Consider the following 26,071-nt stretch of genomic DNA (forward strand, 5'->3'; position numbering starts at 1 on the left):
AAAAGTATTTTAAATCACTTTGAGCACAAGCTAGTCATTTTTTCAAGTAATCAATTATGCTTAATGTGATTAGAATAGAATAAATTGAATTTAAGTGAATTGGAAGTGTCAGAAGATATTATAACTAGCAATAGCAAGCACATGTATCTACAGCATACATATATCAGACCTTTTAGACAATTTGCTAGAGGATGCCTATCCCTAAAGGACTGCTTGATAACTCTGCTTTCTAGCTCTGGAAGTTATAATGCATTCATCACAGATATGGAAGAAAGGCTTTATAAATCCATCCCTAAATTATATCATTACATATCAAATTAAAATTCATTCAAGGTGACATTAGATCCAAACGGAAAGTGAAACTTAGGACAAATGGTTCTGAAATATCCATTAGAAGAAATTTCACCTCGTGTTTGAGAGAGAACAAATGCTTGTTCTTACCTATATTTTATATTCAATGAGTGTAGTGTGGAATGCTCTTATTTCACTTTACTAATGTATCCTTGAAGTTCAAGTGGCATTTGGCCCTTTTCACTATGGAGTGCTCTGTGTATCCTGTTTAACAAATTCAGTGTATTTAAATAAAAATATGTGATAAAGACAACTAGGAAAAAGACATCAAAGTGTCTTTTAACATCAGAATCTCTTTCATAAAATTGCCAGTCATAATTGTTTCAGTAAATTTCAGTTTTGCATGGAAAGAAGATTTTATGAAATAATTTCATACTGAGACAGCTTTTTAGTTGGGAATGTGTACTGGGATAGAATGTAGCTTCAAAGATCATCACATGATTCTGGACAGTAAATAATCTGTGGTTTTGTAAATGACTGATTTCAACCATACTATCAAATCTGTCAAATATTTCTAAATATATAAAGGAGAAGCATAATTATGTTTGGATACTCCTTTAATTCAAAATGCAGTTTCTTTCTGTTGCTGTTTTCTGGAAGAGTGACTCAGAACTGAGAAGGAACCATCATGGGTGGGAGTTGCTGGAGTTCATTTCCAAACCCCTGGAGGTATAGTTCCAACTATGTGGCCTTCCCTCGGAGTTTCTAACAGGCTCTTCTTTTGATAATCTTTTTTCTTCTGACACTTAACACCTCTATTGACAGCCTCATGAGCCACTATTGAGGTGGTTTTCTACAGGTATGTTTAGGTATAAAATAATTAGAACCTTCGTTTCTCTGGTATGGAAGGTGTTAGAGTCAGAAGTTATTTTTGCCTTTTCATATGGCTTTATATCTGAACTACATTCTTATCAAGTTCAAATTTGGCAGTGGTCACAAGAAGTGTTCTATAGAGCTCTGCTGTTCAGAGGGCAGAGCAGTAAAGGCTGAGCTAGTACACCTTAATCTGCACATCTCCACAGGAGTGTGAGTGGAGTTAGCTGTCCCCATAGGGTCAGTTCAGTGAAGTGTTATAAAATTTGCTAGAATGGCCTCAATTTTCATACCTTTCTTCTCTCTCAGACAGTAGAATTTAACTCAATGATGGGAGTCAACATTTGAAAATGCTTATATCGTAATTACTAGTGAAAACTTTCTCAGGGCAAAGAAATAATGAGCTCTAAAGCCCAAGAGACATTGTTTCAGTGAAACTATTTTCTTTGTAAACTACTGATATCAGAATTCCGGGTAGGAAGAAAACAGAGGGAGAAGGTTAAGAAATAAATGTCTTTCCACTAGTGACTTAGATCTCCTAGGTACATGTCTTAAGATGTAACTTGGGCCTTAATTAGGAATTTTTGCAACGATCTAGTACTAATGCATTGCTATTTTAGAAGTGCCCTCCTACCCTGCCACATAGGAATCAACTTGACCTCATGCTGCATAGATGTCCCCTGCATAGTCAGACATGCAGAATCTCAGGTCACTACTAGCCTCCTGAATTAGAATCTGCAGTCACTAAAAGATCCAGGTGACTCATGTGAACATTAAAGTCCAAGAAGCTCTGGTTTAAGTATTAATGTACTTCCTAAAGTTAACAGCTGCAAAGAAGAAAAGAGTGACCTTTTAAAATTCTCTGCACAAATTATGAGATTGTTTTTTGGGAAGGTTTTACCAATTTTTGTTTGTACAAGAAAAGTATAAAAGAGTCTGTTTCACTGTACCCTTGTCATTGTGGGACATTATTATTTTTTAAATTGTAAAATTTCTATTCTCAATCCTTAGAATGTGGCATGAGGTAAGGCTGTAGCATTCCTAACAAGGAATCAAATTTCCCAGTATCAGTGAATGACCAAGTCTCCTTTTCTGATTTGAATTGATATGGTACTTTTACCTTATATTTCTATTACAGAACTCTTGAAGTTTGCATTTTCTCCATGAGTATGTTTTTCTATTCTTACATCAGGACCATGACATTTTAACTGTGGTGGCTTTTAGCTAGGTTTAAATACATGCTTTCAGTAGTTAAGTTGTCTTTTGTGAATTAAGCATTTCTATCACACTTTCTACTATAAGCCCTTTTAGCATTTTGTACATATTTTATTATATAGGTACCTCTTTTTATAGATATGTAATAAGAAAAGGGGAACTTGATTTCAATACTCAAAATACTACATTATTCTGTCATACTAGCACATACTGATTTTTCTTTACCACATTTGTAATATGAGGTTTAGTAAGATAATAAAGTATGTTAAATCTCTTCATTTAACATGAATCCCAAAACATGGATATGTAAAAAAGTTATTAGAATAGAAGAAAAATTAAAGAAATATAATTCATGGATCCCACTCTTAGATTGTAATATAATTGAGAAGTTAAGTTATATTTAAGACTCAGAAATATAAGTTAGATTAGATTCCAGACACTTAATAGCAATCAATTAGAGAAAATAAAGTGAACTTGTATGCCTTTCTAAAGTTGCTGTAACCGAGTACCATCTAAATGACCAAAAATTATTCTCTACCTAATTCTGAGGCTTTAAGTCTAAAATCAATATTCTGGGATAGCCAAGTTCTCTCTCCTAGGTTTTGAATGTTATAGGTGATATTTGATTTTTCTTGGTCATGGCTGCATAACTGTAGTCTCTGCCATTTTCATAGGGCCTTCTCTCTGTGCATCTGTCTCTCCCCATAGCATTCTCTCTGCCCCCTTTCCTTCCATTAAGAATATGTCAGTCCTTTTGGATTAAGGGACCATCCTCCTTGATTATGAACTCATCTTCCCTAATTACAACTGAAGTGGCATGACTTTTAAATAATGTTCCATTCAGAAGTCTGGAGGTTAGAACTTCAGTATTTTTTTGTGAGACACAATCCAACCATAACAATCGGAGGAATGAGTAAGTAACACAAACCAAATAGGATTTCCAATCCCTGTATCCTGCCAGCTGATAAGAATCACTAGCCAATCAGTTTGAAGGCATTTGCAGGGTTAAGAATCAGAAAAATTTGCAGTTATGAATAAGAACTGGAAATGTTGGAGGAAAGATAGAATTCATAAATGTCTGTGAAAAATTATGACTCTAGACAGAAAGAAGACAATGCCCACTATGTAATTGAGTAGTACACCATACCCATGACTGTTGAATATTGTTGTTTTGTTCTTCTAACATAATTAACAGAGTACCTTATTATAGGTCATTGTTAGGCTATTGTTAATTATTTTTTTCCTGTAGTTTGCCTTGATGATTAGAAATATTTATTTTGTTCTACCACAATACTGCATTCCTGAACAAAAAAATCTTTTCTGAGCCCATGACTTGTCTGACCATCTGCCACTTACTCAGGAAATTACTATATTTACTCATATAACCATCCAGTATTTATGAGCAAGAAGCCATGGTGCTTGATTAAAGTAACTAATTTTTCACGCCATCCATAAAATGAGCAAGATGTAGAGCCAAGAGGTTTGACTATTGTCTTACAAGTCTACCTTCACTGATTTTGTTTATTTACTTGTGCGGTTGAACATGATTCTAAAAAAAACAACATTACAAAGGCTATATCATAAGAGATTAGGCTTTGCATAGATGTAACCATATAAAAATAGATTCCAGTTTTATATTCATTTTAAAATGAGTACCCAAGTAAATGGAGACATGGAATTTGAAATTGTTCTTTTGGATCAGAATAAACCTAACTTCTTAGACATGCACAAAGGGACATTATTCTAAATCTACTCAAACCAAGATCCTCTTTAACACATGAAGAATTCATTTAATTTCTTTGTTTTCTTGCTGTTCCCTAAATAGGACAATATCCTCCTAGGAATAATCTCCATGATTATTGAAAATTAAAAAAAATTCTTTGTGCTTTGGTAAAAGAATTGACAATATTTATGTTTACACGGAGTGCTTTATTTCATAGAAACTTGGTAATGACTGAATCTAACATGCTTACTTTTTTAAATTATGGTACCAAATTCCTTCGTTTAATCTTCAAAGTGAATTTTTATTTGTTATCTAGGAGAATTTTAATAGAATCTTATTTTCCATACTTTTAAAAAATGCTATGAACAAGTCATTTGAGTCTTTTATTGAGCCAAGACCTTTAAAACCACGATAGAATCTGCTGTATGACATTTTGACTTCTATGTGATTGATCAAGAGGTGTCCAGTGTGGTGCTTAAATACATGATTCTTCAAAAATGCTAGTAAGTGACTTAATTTTCCCAAAATGTTAGAGTCTGCATGTCATCTTTATAAAGTTAAAAGATTCATGCTGTCCTTTATACATTTGATATTTACAGTTGAAAGGCCTGTGTCGTAAGCAATCTGGTTCACAGTTAGGTGTTTAACTTGACATTTTATAAAGCATGGACATTTGAATCCTCAGTCCTTTCAAATTGTTTTGAGCTAATTGTGAATTAAATGGCATTGGGGGCGGGGGAGCTATGCATGATGTTTTAATTAATAGCTAATCATTTAATTACTTTTATCTGGCTACATAAAAAACTACACTTTATTAAAGAACATTTCTATTTTTGCCATACAATATTTTGGATAATGCCTTCTCACAAAATATTAAGGAAGAAGCCTAAATGAATTTTTTATTGCATTAACTATTAGTAAACTACAGAAGTAGTTTTCAAAATACACATTTTTGTTTGATGATAAAACAATAGCTTCAACTCAGTATATACTTAATGTGTTCCTAGAAGCAAATTTCTGCATATATTCTGGTAACTGTGCTATCAGGGACAGAATTGACAGTAGTATCTTCAATTGAGTCACAACCAGCACTAATAAGACTTAGGAACAGAGACCACTTATATACCCTAAGTCCTCAGAAAGAAAAATGTAGGTGACTTATGGGTTATTTCCAGAGATTGGTTTTAATCTGTAAATTTAATTTATATCTATTACATATATTGTGTATCTTGGTTAAAAGATTATAAATGCTATTTTAGATCAAATAAAAAGAAAAACAAGTCAAGGCCATTTTGTTTTTCTTTTACTCTAAGCCTGGTAAACACATGATGTATTCTACCCTCGAGTTGTTCTAAGAGCTGCTGTGCCCCGAGTTCAGGATCTCTTTCTTCAAATAGGAAGGAAAATCACAGGTCATTTTCTACCTTCTTCCAGACACTGCCCACACATGAGAATGCAAGGCAATTAAAACTAGAAAAAAAAATTTTCCTCCTGTCCAATTTGTGCTCAGTTTACTCAAGTTCCCCTTGCTACACATTTCTAACCTTTCCCCAGTCAAACTTATCTTCATATTTTCTCCTAGTTAGAATTTTCCTAAAACCTGCCCTAAGAAAATATCTGACAAAAGTAATTTAAATTAATAGTAGATGCTTAATACTCATCATTTTTCAAGGTGGTACTTTAATAAGAGTCAACCCTCTGAGTCTTGATGAATTTCAGGCTTTAGTAATCCAAAGGAAAAAATATTTGGGGTTATTAAGGGCTGATTCCCACTTGTGCTTCCAGATCCACTGGTCAACAACAAGGAATTGGTTGCCAATCTTGCATTGCAAGCCCCCTTTTCAAGCTACTGACTCCCCTAACTCAGCAACAAAGTACAATTAAAGGAAAGGTGAAAACTTTTTTTTTTCATTTGACAAATATGTGCACCTTTACTAACCCTCAAAAGGGCTCAGCACTTTTGAAGTGGTTCTTCGGATGTATTTCTAAAACTGCTCATAAATTTGGAAAAAGCTATAAAGTTCAAAAATGATTTCCTTTTGCTCCCCTCACTGATTTTATTCTTGAATTCCCTCCAGAGATGATTCATGCCAACTTGTACTTTAAATATGTGTGACCTAAGTGATCACTTGGCCAACACAGCTACATAAAAGCATTTTGTGTACAGGTCTGTAGGGTCATCTTTTGGAGAATAATGGAAAAGATATATATTTGAAAAATATACAAGACAAGGTCCAGGTTGCAGCTACAGAAAAAATCAGAATTGCACTCAAACAAACCATGAGGTTCAGATCTTCCTATTTCATCTCTGCACGAGGCTCTACTTCTTTACACAATTTTTGAAATCCTTGTCTCTTATTGGGATCAGGGAACTTAGTCAAGAGTGGCTGTCATTTAGGTTCCACTAAAACTTAATGTAGATGGATGAATTTATATTAAATAACCCCAGTTACTTAAATATCTGAATTTTTGAATGTAAAAAGAAGTCACAAAGAATACAAAACCAACAAAATGCAGTCATAGAGAAGTTGCCATGAAGAAAATTAAAATAGCTCTGAATTTAAAAACGCTAGATTGTTCTATCAATAGTTACAAGGCACCTAAGAAATTAGTGGAGTTTGTTGTTGTATCACTGTTACTAAAAGTAGAGAAAGTTAGTTGCAAGTACAGTGAAATCATAGTTCCACACTTGTAAATATACAAGATTTTTTTAATTAAGTTTTTTAAATTATATGAGAGCCAAGAAATAATATATATATTATATGGCATTCTGAAATTGGTTCATCATTTAAGAATGTAGCAGTGTTCTCCAGGAGATAAATGCAATATGAATTCATTGGGGGAAAACTCCTGGACTGTTTATGGGACTGTGTTCTTCTCTGCAAGGCATTGAAGATGAAAATGGTAGGCTATGTTCCAAACAGCTCAAAATTTCACAAGATGGATAAATACTAACTATGCTATATTTGTGAAGTGTATGGAGAAGCATTCATGAATCAAATTATTGAAACAAGACTGTTTCCCTCTAAGCAATAAGAAACATACCACAGAAAGTTGAAGACCCAACACACATGTGCATGTAACTGACATGGGAATAGCTCTATGGTTTATATATAAGGAACTCTTCCAGGCTATAGATCTTTCAAAGCATTTTACAACCCCGTCCTTGGAGGTTTTGATCTCTTTTACATTTGTAAAAATCAGTAGCTAAGGTTTAGGATGATCCAGAAAAAGAAGGAAGTAAGGGTGGGACCATTGGATTTCCTTCCGGGATAACCCAACAAGTCTGAAGAGGTGTACCCCCAAATTCCTCTTCTCTAAAGCAGCCACTCAAATTTTAGTTTGCAAACAAATCACCTAAAAGTTTATTAAATTGAAAAATTTCAGGCTCCATCCCAGACTTAATGAATTAGAAAGTCCAAGAAGGGGGCAAGGAGTCTACTTGTAAAATTCACCTTGTTATTGTAAAGTATGGCAAAGTTAGAGACACACTGCTGATGCTTACTCATGCAGCCTCAGTCTTGGGTAGATAGATCCATAGCAGGTAATAATAAGCTGCTGCGTCTGAAAGAGCTGCTGGGTCTGAAAGATTTTTCGGTAAAAGGAAAGTTTCAAAGATTGACAAACCTTGCAGTAAGTCAGTCAATGTGGAATTTTCAAATTTGTCAAATTTCACTGCATATTGGAATCAAGATAGGTACTTTTTAAAAATCCCTATGCCTGTGTCTCATTTAACTAGTTACACACTTTTAGAAACTCCTCAGATCACTTCAATCTGCAGTCAAGTTTGAGATTACTCCATCAGAATGTGGTTCACCAATCTTTTCTTGCTAACAGCCAATGGGAGGTTAAAAAATGGAAACAATTTTTGACAGCAAAATAAACAAATGGAAATATATTTTTTAAAAAATGTCAAGCTTTATTCCTGGGCTTACTGGCATTGTTGAGATTTTATGTCTAGAATGATTGTTCTTAAAGAATCTTACTCTTTAATAACTGAGTATCATAGGTGTTTCAGAGAGAGCGTTTAAGCCAGGATACAGGATCATTACTCACATCATATTCAAGAGTATTAAAACCTCAAGGCATGTAATTAAACTTCTCTCCTTTTTGCAAGGCAATCTTCATTTTTTAAAAATTTCCCCCTCCTTTCTTAGTTGCCATTTTCAATCCCAAGATCATCTCTTCCTTTATATATAGTACTTGATAAACTTCTTCTGTCCCAAAATCTTCATTTTATTGTCCTTGGTATCCAATTATTGCATTGTTAAATATTCACCAAGAAACTCTTTTGGAAGTTGTGACAGTTTTCATAGTTATGTAATGATCTCTTCCAATTATTTAAAAGAATTTATTTAACTCCTGCTTTTTTTCTAGCACTGTTCTAGGTACATTGGGGGAACAAGATACAGAAAAATCTTGCCTTTAAAGGAGTAAGAAACAAAAAATGTATAGTAATGAGTGCTGGAAAGTACAGACTATGATAAGTGCTGTAGATAGAGAAAGCAGCCAAGAGGAAGGGGAATTATACAGGTCTGAGGAATTAAAATTTTACACCAGGTTTTGGAAGGCTTCATGAAAAAGGAAAAACTGGATTCAATATTTGAAGTACAGTCATGTGGGAAAACCACATTACGCCATACATTTCTGTGAACAATTGGACAACCAGCTATTTTTTATGATTTTGTTTTAACAATAAAAGGGAAAAAATTGTTGCTTAATTCAGACTGGACAGTTCTATCCTCATCTTTCAACCTGTTTCATGTTAACAGAATTTTAGCTGATGTTGAATTCCTGCTTTATGGCATTCATTTTCCATTAAGATTATAAAATAACAATGTTCACCTGGTTATCCTTGTGTCATTAGAGTAGAATATCAGTAGCCATTGACATTTGCCTTTCACCAACACACTTATGTTGCTCAGCATTCCAAGGTTGCTCCTGCATGTGCTTGTGTGTATGTTTTAGTCCTGCAGCCCATGGTGTATCTTAATGAGACCTGTTTTGCAACCAATTAGACACCTGCAGTAGAATCACCCTGTGCCCCCAGTGCTCACTTCCTCCGCTCATTAAAGAGGTCAAACCAAATCACCACACCTCAAGTGAATGCAGTTTTTTACTAGAATCTCAAGATAGCATGGAGACGTTACTCCTTGGCTCAAACCAATTTTATAAATGATTTTTGTACATAAATACTTTAAATCTTAAACTCAGGAATGTGGTTCAGTTGGTAAAGCATTTGTGCAACATGTGTGGTCTAGGTTTGATCCCCAGCACTAATAAGATGAAAAGTCTTATATCTTGACATTTAATTACTTAAATTATCAATTCCATGCATGTGAAATAATAGGGGCACATCATTAGATTTTGCTGGCATCCAGGATAGGGTTTGAGTTAGAGTCACTGTCTGCGTACTCTAATGATCAGCTCATACCCTCAGTTTCAGATGTCTTGGGAGGCTTATTGTGATTAGATTTTCACATTAGATTGTCATGGTAATTATGTCTTAAAGCCCTTAAGTTCAAGTGAAATTCAAAGAAGTCACAGGTGAGGAAACTAAATTATGGGTCACAAGTGAATATATACCATTCAAAATAAATCTTGTAATGTCTGCAGTAATTAGAAGTGGTCCTTCAGGGAGTCCTTCCAAAACAGAAGAGGGAGCAATAACATAAAGACATCTTGAGAGCAGAAGAATAGTTGAATTCATGGGTCTTTGTTATTTGATACAGTAACTGATGAGCGTGAAATCCCACATACAAAAAAAACTCCAATCTTCATTCCTCTCATCAACTCAATTTTTGCTTCCCAGATTTATACTACAAATGTGAGTTCCATAGAAATGCCTTCCATCAACAGGGCCATTCAGGTTGTTTGTTTGTTTGTTTGTTTGTTTTTTCAGGGGGGCGGGGTGGTACAGGGAACTGAACTGAGAGGGACTTGACAACTGAGCCACATCTCCAGCCCTATTTTGTATTTTATTTAAAGACAGGGTCTCACTGAATTCCTTAGCACCTTGCCATTGCTGAGGTTGGTTTAACTTGTGATCCTCCTGTCTCAGCCTCCTGAGCTGCTGGGATTACAGGCATGTGCCACCACACCTGGTGCCATTCAGTTTTGTTTCGAAGATTTTGGTGGAGAATGGTAACAGAGTGTATAAGAATAACAGCCCTGCCACTCTGCTCCTTTCCTTTTCCTCCTACACAGCCCCTAACCTGTCCTGTAATATTCACCACAATAGGTTGTGTAACTGCAAATTACTATATTATGTTTTTTAACTGAAGAAAGATGATCATATTATATTTGAGTCTGGATTTCAAAAATACTAATAGATATTAATAGGACTAATTTAAAAAGCAAATGTGAATGTGTATTGATACAAAATAAATATTAAATTACCACTGCTTTATAATTTTCTATTGCATTTCCAATAGGGAAATAATGCCAATATTTACTCTTTCATTTTAAAGACTTTTTTTTTTTTTTTACAAAAAGCTTTCTTGGAGTTCCAAATAATACTTGATTTTAAAAAGTTAAAATTTCATGTTAAATGGACCACAATTTTATGGTGTTAAATATTTTAATTGAGGGATATGGAGATAACTCTATGAGACAAAACTTATTTTAGGTTTTCAATGAATGTGATCTAAAACACACACTGAATTTTTATGTCTTTAAAGAATTTTCATTGCATCATGAAAGCTAAGTTTTTTTTAAAGTTTATTTTATTATGCTATTACATTTATTATACAATCTGTAAAAGCAGGGAAAATTTCTTTCTACGTGTTTTGTTAAGATGGTCATATTTGTATAATTGACAATATATCAGAGTCCATAAAGCTGAGGCCATTATAGAAGTAATCAGTACAGACTCTAGTTTAAAAAAAAAAGCATAGTAGTACCAGTTATAATTATTTTCCCCAGTAGTGTTATTCATATATGTTTCTTTCTGCCTTTGATCATCTTCATGATATCCATTTACTTGAAGGAGGAGACAAAGGCTAAGAGGACTTTGAAAGATATCACTTGACTTAACTGACATAGTGACATGTACAGCTTTCTGATCTTAAATGCTTTAAAATACACTCTTTATAAACTATAGGAATTCCAAAAAGAAAGCAAAATCTTTGCCAGATGCAGTGGCACACATCAATAATCCCAGAGGCTCAGGAGGCTAAGGCAGGAGGGACTGGAGTTCAAGGCCAGCCTCAGCAATAGCAAGGGACTAAGCAACTCAGTGAGAACTGTCTCTAAATTAAAAAAACAAAATAGGTCTAAGAATGTGGTTCAGTGGTCAAGTGCCCCTGAGTTCAATCCTTGGTATTAAAAACAAACAAACAAACAAACAAAAACAACAGTGCATTCTTTGACCAAGAAGGAGTAGAAGAACTGAGGCTGAGGGTAAGAGATCATCAATACAAATGTGAACAGACAATTGAGTGAAAATCAATTTGGGAAATACAAAGCATATACTGAGTGAAGGAAAATCAATTTGTGAGATCAGACAAAATCAGGAAACTAATTCAATTTCTGTCCATAATGAGCTAGGGAGAGGTCTAATATGCAAAAAAAGAACAGTGAACAGGACAAGAATATGAGAGAAACAGAGCTGGGGAAGAAGGCAAGTATGATGAAGAACCCGAGTCATTTCTAGAGACATCCTCAGCTGGAGGCTGCAACAGCACTCAGAGAGGTGTGGTTACCAACTTGCAATCAGGGGACCAGCCAGGAATTGATACAAATTCATGGAATTTAATAATTGTAATTAGGGCTCCAGAACAATGAAAACAGTACACATGATTTACACTATTAGAATTTGTGAACTTTGTAAGGGTAAAAACTATAAATCAGAAACTCACATTTAAGATGTAGAAATTATAACCCCTTACTTTTAACAGCACAGAAATCAAAGTTACTGAAGTTATGCAATTCAAAACATCCAAAGAGCATAGTCATCCTTGCAGATTTGAAAACTGAATGCTATTGTAAGCATCAATTAAATTAAAAGTGTTTATATTGTTGAAAAAATTAATAAATACTTATATGGAAGATGAATCTCATACTCACAAATAAGAGTGTTTAAGGATTTTAATTTAGATGAAAGTCAGAAATTCTATTTACAAAGACATGTAAGAACAGACCTACATTCATATCTTAATTTGCATAACTTACTATTTGTGTGTTGACCATTAAAAGAGGAGAAGTAACATATAAAATATTGTGAGATTTTACTTTGTGTCCAGTACTGTACCAGGCTCTTTATGGATATGGTCTCATATCCATAAAGATATTTTCTGGGTCAACAACTTCTACCTGTTTTAGAAATAAGAAAAGTAATGCTAGCTGGCACTGTAGTTCAGTGATACAGCACTTGTCTAGCATGCTCAAAGCCCTAGGTTCTATCTCCAGCACGTGCATGTGTGTGCGCCCGTGCGGACACACACACACACACACACACACACACACACACACACACACACACAGCAACAAGAGAAGAAAACTAACGGTAAAATATTTGAGCAATGCTACGTGCTCTCGTGTGTCAAGGCACAGACCAACCTGTTATTCTGGCTCAGGAGTGGAAACCTTTAATTATCATGGGAACACAGAAATTCCCTCATGAAATTTTATCTATCCAAGGTATTCTTAAAATGTGGAATTTAGTTTCTAGGAAGGAATAGAAAAAGACAGAAAGAGAAGTAGAGCTTATTCTTGATTTTGTTTAGCTTTTCCCAGTAATGCTTGTGATCTTTTTAATATCAGACTTAAGATATTTGTTTTAATATCAGTGAAAGATAAAATCCTCCATTTGAGGCCTCCAAAAGCACTGCATAAAAAATTTTTATTAATAACTATGAAGAGAATACTAATTTTTAGTAATTATTATATTGTTCAACATTCATAACACTGATGATATTATTTTAAAACTGCAATACTTTTACCAACAAAAATATCCACTTTTATAGTTATTTTTGAAAGATAAGTGTGGAAAGAAAAACCTAAAATGTATTGTGATTTGATTTATGTATCAGTTTATTTGTCACTATTTAAAGGACCACAGGAGAAACAACATCTCAAGACAAACACTCAAAAGAAAAATCTATTCTAGGCTCTAGCACCAGGTTTGTTGGTTTACTATATTACATTATCTCTCTGAATTTTTATTCTTTTTTTACAAAATGGAAATCCCTTCCTCCACAAGTTTGCATGACTTGATAATCATATTTCAACAAAAGGAACTGGAAATATGCAGCACAGATAATGAATATATATGAACATATAGAGCCTGCAAATAGTTTTATTTTGTTCTTTCCAATATGTGTTTTTATTTCTTTTTCTTGCCTTATTGCACTAGCTAGAACTACCAAGATAGTGTGAATATTCTTTAATTGTTCCTCTTATCCTTGCCCTTTTCTTCTTATTAAAAGAAAATCATTGAGCATTTTATTATTAAGTATGATGTGGGCTGGAGGCATTTACTAGATTATTTATTATGTTAAAGAAGTACTTTTTTATTCCTAGTTTGTAATAAATTATTTTATGAAGGGATATGAATTTTTAAATATTTTCTCCTGCATTTATTGAAATGATAGGACTTTCCTTTTTAGTAATCATATTACATTTTAATTATTTATTTGCATTCACCTCTCTAAATGTTCCTATGTCATTCAACCTGATATTTATCATAATGCCTGGACTACAGTACATAATTAGTAAATACCTATTCAGTGACCAATACATGAATGCTTTTCACACTGTTAGGTATCTACTGTTAGAATTTCCTAGAGTACATTTTACTTTCTTTCTCTATTAAGTACAATTATTATTGGTGTTGCAAAAACACAAAATGAATTATGCTCAAGAGTAAATGATTGTATGATTTTATCCTTATAACCATGAAATCAAGAGGAGGTTAAAATTTTTTGTATGGGCACAATTATTCCTTCAATATGTTCACTTATAAGGGCTGAATTATGATACAGTATATGAGCCATACTAAAAAGTATATAAGAATAAACATGTATCTTGTTTTCTTTAAAACAAATGAGTTTTTAGGCATGTGTGCATATCTTTCTCTCCCGAAATTAATTTTTCACTCATTCAGTGAACCACCTTAAGCTTAGTTTTCTAATTACTAAAAAGAAAATAAAGATATATCTCTTTGCATTAACCTTTCTGAATACTAACCCCAACCATTGGGTTTTTGAACTGCCTCTTGATCTTCTACTGTCTATATTTTCTCCTCTTCCTTCAAATTCAGGTGGTTGTGGTCGATTTTATTTGAAATAATGAATCATTTTGTAGTATTACTATAAACTATTAAATGAAAATTTTCTGGTCCAGAGTTCAGTGCATAAAATCACTAACACATTTTATAAAGTTGTATTTTATTTTGTGGCAAGAAAGATGGTATATTAATATAACATTTCTTTCATAGAATATAGAATGTTACCACTGAATGATATGTGTTCTTTGTTAAACACAACATGATATTTAGTGTAATTATAAGGAATTTCTATAAAATAATATGGTGAAATATATCTTGTGGAATGGTGAGCATTATTTCATGGGTAGCTGTATTAGTAATACAGGTTTGGATGAAGCTGTGCATGGAAAGAAATATAAAATGCTTCAGTGAATGGAGTATTTCCATTGAATTTATTATCCAGCTGAGTACTATGATTTTCTTGTCAGCTTATAGTGTCACCTGCTTAAGTGACAGACAACCTGTGGTTTCCTCTTATTTGCTACTACAAATAGAAACCCAGAAACACACAAACTGCCTACAGATTTTATCTCAAATATGATTTCCTGGTTCTATGAAGCTCTACAGTTGATCCACATGCTGAGTTTCCTTAGTCTATTAGTTTAAAATAAATGCTTCTATTCAAATCAAGATGGAGGATCTAGATTGATATAACTCTATTGCTATAAATATTTCAGGAAACAAAAGGCATAAGATTCATGAAGTTTTTTTTGTAAGTTTACAAAATATTATCTTTAAACATACATTGTTTTGTTCTTACATTACCATAATCATCATATTTTAATAGCCAGTTCTAAAAGCACAAAAATTATATTTCTAAGTTTTACCACCCCATGGAAATGAATGAAATGTGTCCCTCCATATTTTCTTGGACATGACAGTAATTCTTGTACTCTTTTGCTCTTGTTTCCTAAAGCATAAATTTTTGACCATGCATTGTCCTTAGAATGACATGTTGATTGAGAATTTACTTGTCAAGGATTTTTCTACCATAGATGCAATTTTCACACTTTCCCCCCATAGATTCAATATTAAGAAACAAATGTGAGTCATAAAGGAAAGTGCATAGAAATAAGTATCACAGACCCTATGATATTAAATCTAATCACTTTATCAATGCAAATAATTTGCAGTGACTTTGAACTTGGTAGAATTAAACATTTTAATAAATGTTTGTCATTTTGATATATAAAAGTGACTACCACAGTGAATGGAGTATTGCCATTGGAGTATTACCATGGAGTATTGCCAATGGAGTATTTCCAATGCCAGACACTTTTGTCCCCTCTTCACAACCTGGAAAACTACTAAAGACCCAAAAGACAGGAAGGGAAGAGGGGGAAAGAGTATTTCTTTATTATCTGTGTCTAAAACATACTAATGTAGTATAACTGTAATATTCCAAGCCATAAGCAATAAACTGGTTATAAAAGTAGATTAATTTTTTACTCAGTAACAACTCAGTCCAAGGTAAGTGTAACAAACAGAAGTCTATTAATTGAATGTCTGGGAATGGCATGCTTTACTTGGAAATATTGTATAAATGACTACTTAGTTAAAAGAGCTTAGTAACATTTCCACTCAGCAGTTACTACTTTTTTTATCTGCTGCATGTAGAAAAACTGAAAGTCTGCTTGACAATGTGGTATTGATCTAGTTGAAACAACATCAATAGTTATTACAGTTACTTGGTGACTAGACTATTATTGGAATGATTCCTACTAGCAAATAAACAAAATTTTATAAGCAGTGCTCTAATTTGTATGTCATTGTTCATTCACAAATATAAATAATCCTTTCCTTACATTGTGACCTTTATCAATATTAGCCTCATATATTTGTCTTAAGAAATAAATAAGGAATCCACAAGATGTTTTTGCATAATTCATCTTCTATACCTTAATATTGCTGAACATATTAAAATTCACCCTGTCATTTTAACATAAATAATAAAAATAGAAGTGTATCCATACTTCTTTCACATGTAAGGCTCAGTGTACATACATGTCTATCTCTCAAAATATGGTTTTCCAATATTTCAAATTCAGTATTTTATTTGAACTACCTCTCCCTACCAAAAAAAAACTTAAAAAACAAGTAGGACTTATGTTCTGAGCCATTTGAGAATGCATTTGGATGATGACAAGTCAAGATAATTTCTCACAGTGATAGAGCAGTTGGTGACAAAGGTAGACACCTGATTCAATTTATTGAATTTGCATGTATCTCTCAGATTTATCAGCTCTAACATTTTCCTTATACCCAAGATAATCTTCTGTGCTTAATTGAGAAAGTATATTTCCCCCCATAATGGTGATTACTGTAGACAAGTTTTATATTGTAACGGGTGCTCTGTAGATGTAAGATGTGAAGACAGTAAGTCTGAGGACTCAACTCTGAGGAACTTTCAAAGATATTATCCCTGTCCCCAACTCATGTCTTCAATACCTGATGTCAGATAAAATCTGCAGGGAAGCAAAATGGCACTAGCAAATACCAGTGCAGTTAGCAAATGTTCCTGAGTGACATGTAAAGCTTTCTAGGCTTAGAACATGGGGAACTGCAGTTAAATGACACAATTGGTCTGAAGAAAAAGACTGAGCTGCTTTTCAGCTCTGTGGGTATCTTTTGTAAGCCAGTGAACCACTGACAGAAACTGAGATGATAGCTTAGAGAGAGAAAGGAAGGAGAATTGGAAAGGAATATCCGAAAGGTCAACAATAGGACCTTGTGCACTGTAGGTGTGTCTCTCTCTGGAGGGAGATTGATTTTTCTATTAATTATAACTCTCTATCTCTTATATTCAGTGGGAGTTTAAACTTTTTCTTAGTCCCAATGATGTATTTTCTGATAAAATTCTTATCTATTATTAATGGTAGGAAAATTTTATAACTGTAATGCTGGCTTATTTCACAGGAGAGTAAGCAAAACAAGACTCAAGCTCTTACAGCTTCATCTGAGTTTCAATAATACAATGAGAGAAAGAATCAAGGACCGAAAGAAACTTTTAAAGCATAAGATATTCTTCTTTAGTTATATAGTTTTTGAAAACATGGACAAAAGTTTTGTTGTTCATCATAATAATGTATAACTAATGTTTAATTTTAACTTATCCTCCATAATGTGAAGGTATAGAAGAAATATAACTCAGAGGAGGTTTTTGTTGTTTTTTTAAATTCATTTTATACATTAAATAACATATGCAGAACAAAATGGCTAAAAGTAAGGATTTATAAAACACCATAATATTTCAAGTACTCTGAGGACTACAGATGCTAAGGACTTAGAAGCTAGGACCCTAAAACTGTTAAAACAAAACAACCCCCCCCCAAAAAAAGGTACATTGGGATGATAAATAAACAGGAAATGACTTAAGAAGACTTACCAATTTTCATATCAGCAAGTGCACATCAACATAGCACAAAATGAGTTCCTGGGTTGTCAGAGCATGGAGAGATATGGCAGGGGGAAAATGATTTTTGATAAGATGAATCAGACTTCTCCAGGTAAATTTCAATTCAAGTTTTGAGGAAGGTTATCTATTTGAAGTAGAATGTGTAGTGAGTATATTCTAGGTATAAGAATAAATAATATGTGTAAAGGTGCAAAGGCAGAACATGGTAAGCAATGTGAATGAGATCAACAGGAGAAGCTGGGATGGAAAAGTGGTTCTGAGAGATTAGAAATATACAGGGCAAGTGCATTTATTAGCAGGACAGGAGGTGAAAAAAATAACGATAGAGTACACATGGCTTAGATAAGCAGATTATGGTTAATATAATATGCAAGAGGAAGCCCTAAAAAACAATTAAATTACTAATTAAACAAAACAATTACATGTGTTACATATATCTTACAGGTTAAAAAAATACACTGAGTAAACTGAAGGCCACATGAGATTATTTTTTTTTCTGCCAAATGGAAATACTGGCCATTCAGCATAATCACTATTGGTATACAAAGAGTCCACAAGAAACATAAAGAAATATATCTCAATGGTAGTCCCAGAAAGAAGGATATAGAACCTAATATTGGGTTATTTCTAATAGAGTCAAAGAAAATAGAACAGTTAAAAAATGAATCCATGATTGTTGTGGTCAATACAATAACCAAAAAGATTTACCTCTGCGACCAGCTTTCTGATCTAGATTGTTTCCTCTTCCTAACCTCAATTATTGTAGGATTAGGTTTTGTATACTTTATTCCTTGAGTTAAGCATGGAGCTACTTAACTACCTTGTTACCTAGAAACCTGAAAACTAACACCATATCATACCTTCCTTTAGGAAACTAGAAATAAGTACCCAACCCAGAGCTATCTATTGTATAACCTAAACTTTAATGTAATTGGAACAAACAAGCAAATCAATACAAGTTCTTGTATTTACAGAATTACAGGGTACATAGTCAATATGGTTCCTTACGGAGTAAGTACAAGCTACAATAGCATTTTACTTGAATTTCTTTTACCTAACTTAAATTATTATTCATTTGTGCTTAGTCTGACAAAAACACCACATAACATTTTAAAATGTCAGAAAAATATGATTATTCTCCCTGCTATTGTGTTCATATTCTAAGCCATTTTCAAAACAACTGCTCTGCTGATGAAGTGTCACTAGTTCTACTTTTAGGAACAGAGTATTCTTCTTCTGAACTTCTCTAAATGGTAAATGTTTCTGAAGATGTATCAATACTAGAATTGTCCTTGACTTTTGTCTTGAATTATGTATTCTCTTATGGTGGGATGAAAACTATTGAGTCCCATTTTTGTTCTTTGAACCATTTGTTAATATCAAATTACTCATTTATTCATAAGTTTAGCTAATGATTGTTAAACACCTAAAGTAACACATGTAATATACATATTATATAGTCATGTGGTCAAATCATGGAGGAAACCAAGAAAAGAATATGACAGAGCATGATAAATTTATGATTGAGGTCAGTAAGGGAACACTCAAGATGCAAATCATCTGTTTGGGGCATTTCACATTGAAATATAATTGAGATTGTGATGCTACCAAGAGGTGGGACTTTTAAGAGGTTTGTAGGTCACAAGGCCACCTCTTTTGTAAATGGATTAAAGTGGTTATTGTGGGATTAGTTATAAAGGCGTGTGCACTTTTACCATGTGGTACCTTCTGTCATGTTTGGTGAAATATGAAGCCCCTCACCAGATGCTGCTCTCTATTCTTGGACTTCCCAGCCTCCATAATCATATGCCAAATAAATGTATGCTGTTTATTGATTACCCCATCTCAGGTATTCTGTTATGGCAGCCAAAACTGGATTAAGACAGCAGGATAAGTGGGAAATTTCCATCAAAAGCCACACACACGGTATTAGCCAACTTTTCACTGCTCTGACCAAAATACCTGACAAGAACAACTCAGAGGAGGAAGAATTTATTTTGGCTCATGTTTTCAGAGCTTTCATGGTCAGTGGGTTCATTCTTTTCAGCCTGAGGTGAGGCAGAACATCACAGCAGACAGAGTATCAAAGAAAAGCTCTCTGCTCATGACAGTGGAGAAGCAGAGTGAAAGACAAAGGAAGGGATATTGGAGAAAATAAACCCTTCCAGGTCGTGCCCCCAGTGACCTACTTCCTTCAACTAGATTCCACCAAACAGTAGTCCATTCAGCTATCAGTCCACTGATGAGGTCAGAATTCTCATGATCCAGTCATTACCCCCAAACTCTCTCTCTGACTTAGAGATTTTGGATGACATTCCAGATTAAAATCATAACACTCCTAAACTGAGTCATACAGGATGAGCTGAGATTGCACAAGTGAAGAGTTGGAAGAACCTTGCAGGCAGAAAGAGAAACATGCGTGAAAACTCTCAGTCTAGTTGGATAACTCTATTTTTACTCTGGTATAGTTGTACCCTAAAACATAAGGCAGGGAGAGTGGCAAATAATGAAGTGAATTTGGAGAGCTCACAGCCAATAGATTATTACTACCTTGCCTCTCATGCAAAGGAGTTTAAACTGTACCCGAAGAGTGCTTGGTGATATGATTAGCTTCACGCTGGGGAAGATCAGGGGCAATGTGAGATTCGCTCGGAGGGAATAAAGGCTGCAGTACTGGGATTCATTAACAGGCTATTAAAGCAACCCATACAGTGATACTGAAAGCCTGCACAAAGTACCAATGGGATGGAGACAGAAAGATAAAAGCTGTAAAGAAATGAGAATTAAAAGAAATCTACTTGTTTCTGCCTTGGAAAACATTTTTTTTTTCATTTTACTTCAGCACCCTATTTTACCCTATATTCACCAGGTGTTCTCTTATTTATACTGATAGACATTTTCTGCTTTCATTAAACAAAGGGTCAAATATTGTAGCACATTATTTGATTTCTTTGTGTCAACATTCACAGAAGATTGAACCATGCACAAATGTGTTAAGTATTTACTCACCCAAAGCAATTCTTTAAATATAATTGACTGTCATTGCATCACTTTAGTTCATTGTTCTAAAATATCAACTTTTCTGTAATAGTTTCAAAAACTGAGATTACCACATATTGAGAAGTATTATCAGGTTCTTCATGTAGAAATCTTCCCCAAAGTCAGTGCCTAGAGTAATATGAAACTATATAAAATTTTTGGAGGATTAGTAACATTCTCTTCAAGGAAACTAAGGATGCAGAAGTCATTAAAAGGAAAAGATATTTTTAAAAAATCCTTTAACTTCATGTACTACTTAATCAAGTAAAACAATAAGCTGGACCTCACTATGCATAACCTAGCAATTAAATCCACAGAGCCAGTATCAATTATTTTTAAAGTGATTAAGATATGTTATACAGAAGAAATTAAGATTACAGATTCATAGAATTTTACAGCTAGAGGGGACTCTAAACAGAAGGTTTCAGATGGAAACATTTTATTAGGAATCAAGCATGAGTTTATTTGAATTTAAAGATCCAGGCAACTTGGAAAATATATACCCTCTATGCTCAAATGGGTAACTTGGGGCATATTTTACTATAAATTATTTTCTTGTTTAATTCAATGTAGTAATTGATTACTATGGAAATGGTCAATTGCATGGTCCTTTTGGGAAAAGAAATTATCTCTTCTATTGTGGTACTAATTTTAATGCCTAGCATCATTTCTGCCTTAATGCTGGATATTATTGTAGATATAACAGAAACCTAGCACAAACTAAAATGAGCTATAAAAAAGAACCAGAGGAAGGGGAATGGGAGGATTACTAATGTCATTAAAAAGTATAGGTTTTAAACTGATCTAGACTCAGTATCATCAAAGCTTCACTTCTCTTTATATCTCTGCATCACTTCCACTCTGAAGCAGATTTTCCCTTCTGTCACTCAGCTCAAGAACCCAGCAAATAAAAGCCAGACTTTCTTTCTCAGTAGTTGTAGAAAGTACTTGTAATGTGGTCTCATTGGGGTAATAGTTGGTGTCCATTTAGCTTTACCCAATCCACCCAGCAAATGATGCCATTTATGCCCTGAACATACTTCTGTGTCCTGAAGAAAGAAAAGCTCTAATTGACCATGTCTGGATCCTACACACACTCCTTGTCAGCAGCCCAGAAACATTCAGGAGAAAGTACTTCTCAAGAAAAAGCAGTGGTGGTCATACCAGAAAAAGAATGAATATATGATGGACAGACAGGAACAGCAGATATTCTCTATACTACAATACGATTCTGTGGTTAACTTACTTTTGCATTACCTTTAACACTCATAATTTTTCTACTCATATTACACTTACAGAAACAGAGTCTCTGTACCAGTTTTTATCAAACTGCAATGAATAAATATTTGCATCCCCCTAAAAATCATATTGAAATCCTAATCCCAGTGTGTTGACATTCGGAGGTGGACATTTTGGATGTACTTAGATCAAATATTTAGCTCATAATTTCTCATGAGTGAGATTAGTGCTCTTGCAAGTCTATATAGATATATGATATATATACATATATATACATATATATACCTATCTATCATCTATCTACCTACCTATCTATATCTCTATCCCAATTTAGCTATCATTCATATATATATATGAATATGCATATACATATATATATATGAGAGAGAGAAAGAAAGAAAATTTATTATAAGAGTTGGCTCACACAATCAAGACTGACAAAACTCCAGCAATCTACTCACTGGAAAAATAAAAAAGCCAGTGGTGTAATTGAGTCCTAGTTTGAAGGCTTTAAAACCAGGGAGAAACAAGTCTAACTCCTAGTTCAAGACTAAAGAACTTAGGGAAAAAGAGGAGAAGTTGCTTGTGAAGTATGAGAGCTCAAATTTCTAAGAACTGAGCTGTGAGGTCGGAGGACAGGAGGAGATACATGTCCTAGCTCCAAAAGGTATAGTGAATTTGCCCTTCCTCTGCCATTTTGTTCTGCCCAAGCCCTCTATGAATTACATTATGCCTGCCCACAGCAGCATATGGTTGAGGTTTAATTTTGCATAGACTGAGCCACTTCATGTTTTTTCATTGGAGAATTTTAATCAGTTTGCATCCAAAGTAATTACTGATAGGTAAAATGTTACTATTATCACTTTGTTAACTGTTTACTAAATGCCCATAAAAAATGAATAGATAAAGAAAATGTGGTATATATACACATGGAATACTAGACGGCCTTAAATAGAAGGAAATTGTGTCATTTGTGATAACATGGATGGAACTGGAGGACATTATGACAAGTGAAATAAACCAGGCACAGAAAAACAAATACTGTCTGATCTCATATGTGGGATCCATAAAAGTTAATCTCATAAGAGAGTAAAATGATGGAAAACAGGAGCTGGAGATGGGGGAAAGCATTAGTGGGGAAATGTAAAATGTTAATCCAAATGGACAAAATTTCAGTTAGGCCAAAGGAATAAATTCTATTGAACTGAAAGATGACCACAGTTTGTAATAATGTATATATAATTCAAAATGGCTAAAAGAATAGATTTTTAACATTCTCAACACACACACAAAATAATTTGGTGAGGTAATAAGTTTCAATTAGCTTGATAGACTCTTTGTATCACATATACAAAATATCACATTGTACATCCTAAATATGCACAATTATTATTTGTTAATTAAAATAAATTACCTCTTCAATGACATGTCTTTATGTTTGCCAATCTTTTTTTCTGCTCCATTTTGTTAATGCTTTCTTCTGCCTGACCTAGTTTTTGGTTGAACCCCTCGGTTGGATTTTTTAGTCCAATTCTTGGTCCCACTGCTCACTGATATTTTCTGTCTCTTTGCTGAAGTTCTCACTTTTCTTATGGGTCACACCTCTTACCTCAGGGAATACCTTTATGCCTATCTTTTTGAATCCTGGGGCAGATAAATTATCTTTTCCTTTTCATTAGGCTTGGTTTTTGGAGATTTATTATGCTTGCTTATTTTGAATGTATTTTTCTGTTTTGTTTTTTTTAATTTCCCTTGACTTTCTCTGTTTTTCCATGCATTGGATGAAAGAACCCCCTCTTCCAGTTTGATTGATTTCCTGTATGAAATATTCCTCCTCAATTAGTCTGGCCACAGATGCTAGGAGCCACTGAATGCCATGCTTGTCTATTTGACCATCTTTGTTTATACTGCCCCCTGCAAAAGTAGACAGTATCAAGTCATGCTATCACCAAGAAAGAAGAAAGATAGAAGTCAGTCCCTTTGAGGTATACTTAGGGAGAGGTTGGTGTATTAGGGGTGTGTTCTAGCTTCTTTCCTTACAAAGAAACTGAAAGCCATAGTTATTACCCACATAGTCTCCTGTACAGGAAGGTAAAGGTCTGAAGAAGTTGCCTGCATTCTTGATCCAATCTGCACACTTTGAATCTCGGGACAGAGGTACTGAATGTTTGCAAGTTTAAAAGTTACCTTTCTATTCTTTGTGTTCTTAGAGGTTTAGAAAAGTAAATCTCCATCCACTCCCACAACCTGGAGATTCAAGAGCCAGTTCCACGTGTGAAAACCTGCAAAACCTGTGACGCTGGCTATGTGCAGAAACAACTTCAAAGGAGAGACTGGACATCTGGAGTTATTAATTTCTGGAGCAAGCCAGGAACAAAGTTGAGGGGTGTATCCAGTTTTCTGCTGGGCAAGGGTCTAGCAGTTTTCTGCTAGAGAGACTGTGCTCTGGAGTTGTGGCTAAAGCAAGCCAGGGAGAAAAGCACAGGAGTGCCCACTTCCACTTCCAAGCATATTGCTTCCTTCCAGTGAAGTCCTTTCCTAGGACTTCATGCCTAGGAAAGCTGTGGAAGAGGGTGCAGGGAATGTTGTCTCTTCTGACTTGGATGGCAGAGGCTTGGAACCTCTTTCCATGGACAGATTGCAATGCTGGGACTATGGCTGTAGCAATGTGGGAAGGAGCCACAGAAGTGCCCGCTCTCCTGTTCAAGCCAGGAGAAGTCTTGGACCTTCTTTGCTGAGGGAGCCTTCTAGTCTGTAGTTCCATCTGGAACAAACCAGAGAAGGAGGTACAGGAGTGCCTGTTTTGCCCTTCAAGCACAGAGAGGGTGCTAGCCTCCCTCTAATGAGGAATTGCAGAAATATATCTCTGAAAAAAGATGGGGGAGAGGTCTAAAGAGTCCCATTCCTCCCATTCTTGCTGACAAAGACTTCCAACCCCTTCTCTCAGAGAAAATATAGAGCTGGAATTGTGGCCCAAGCAAGCCAGAGAAAAAAGAAAGCAGGTGGAATGCTTCCCATGAGCTTCAGGGAGTTCATTCGTTATTTACTAAATAGGCTCTCAGATACTCACTTGTTGGAGGTCAGAAGTCAAGGAGCTACTGGGAAAGCTAGTGGCCAAACTGCTTCCAGAGTGTTGGAAGGTAGGCTGGCCCCAGGCCTGCAGCTGCTGCAGTTGGGATTTCCTTTCTGATAATAAACTGCTGTGCTCAGGGTGGGATTAGTGCATGAGTTTATCTCACTTCCCCTGTTTTTTGTTTGTTTGTTTGTTTGTTTGTTTGGTGTGTGTGTGTGTGTGTGTGTGTGTGTGTGTGTGTGTGTGTACTGGGGATTTAGTCCAGGAGCACTCATCCCCACCCTACCCCTTTTTAAAAAATTTTATTTAGAGACAAGGTCTTGCTAAATTGCTTAGTGCCTTTGCTGAGGCTGGCTTTGAACTGGCTCCTGCCTAGCCTCCAGACCCATTGAGATTACATTCTCCACCATGCCTGGATCCCTATCTGTTTTGGTATGGGTGTTTTCTCAGTTGCTGGATGAGTTGGTGTCTTTTTACTGAATTAAAGTTCTCTCTTGGAGAGAACTGATCCACGTGTTTACTCCAGGTGTCTGAGGGAGGAGGATGCTTGGGGGCCTCCTATCTCACCATGTGGCTCATGTCACCCAAAAAAAATCAGCTTAAAAGCTCCTGCTAATTAATTGATATTCCTTCAGGGAGCTGAGAGGTGGCTAAGATTTATATCCTTTTCCATTTCTCAGTGTCTGTGTGATACCAATTGGCACCTCAGGATTTTTGTCTGTAAGTGAAACTAATAAGGGTGCCTAGCTCAGGGTGTAAAATACAGATAATGGATATGAAGTACTTAGCCCAGCATTCACATAGATGCCCAGTATTTATTTACAGATTGTCTTATCTGTTCAGGCTGCCCTAACAAACTGCAATAGACCGGGTGGTTCAAATCATCAAATCCTGTTATTCATGGTTCTGAAGGCTAAAAAGCCAGAGAACAGGGTA

Source organism: Ictidomys tridecemlineatus, chromosome 12 (assembly GCF_052094955.1).
Source record: "Ictidomys tridecemlineatus isolate mIctTri1 chromosome 12, mIctTri1.hap1, whole genome shotgun sequence".
Classification (NCBI taxonomy): Eukaryota; Metazoa; Chordata; class Mammalia; order Rodentia; family Sciuridae; genus Ictidomys; species Ictidomys tridecemlineatus.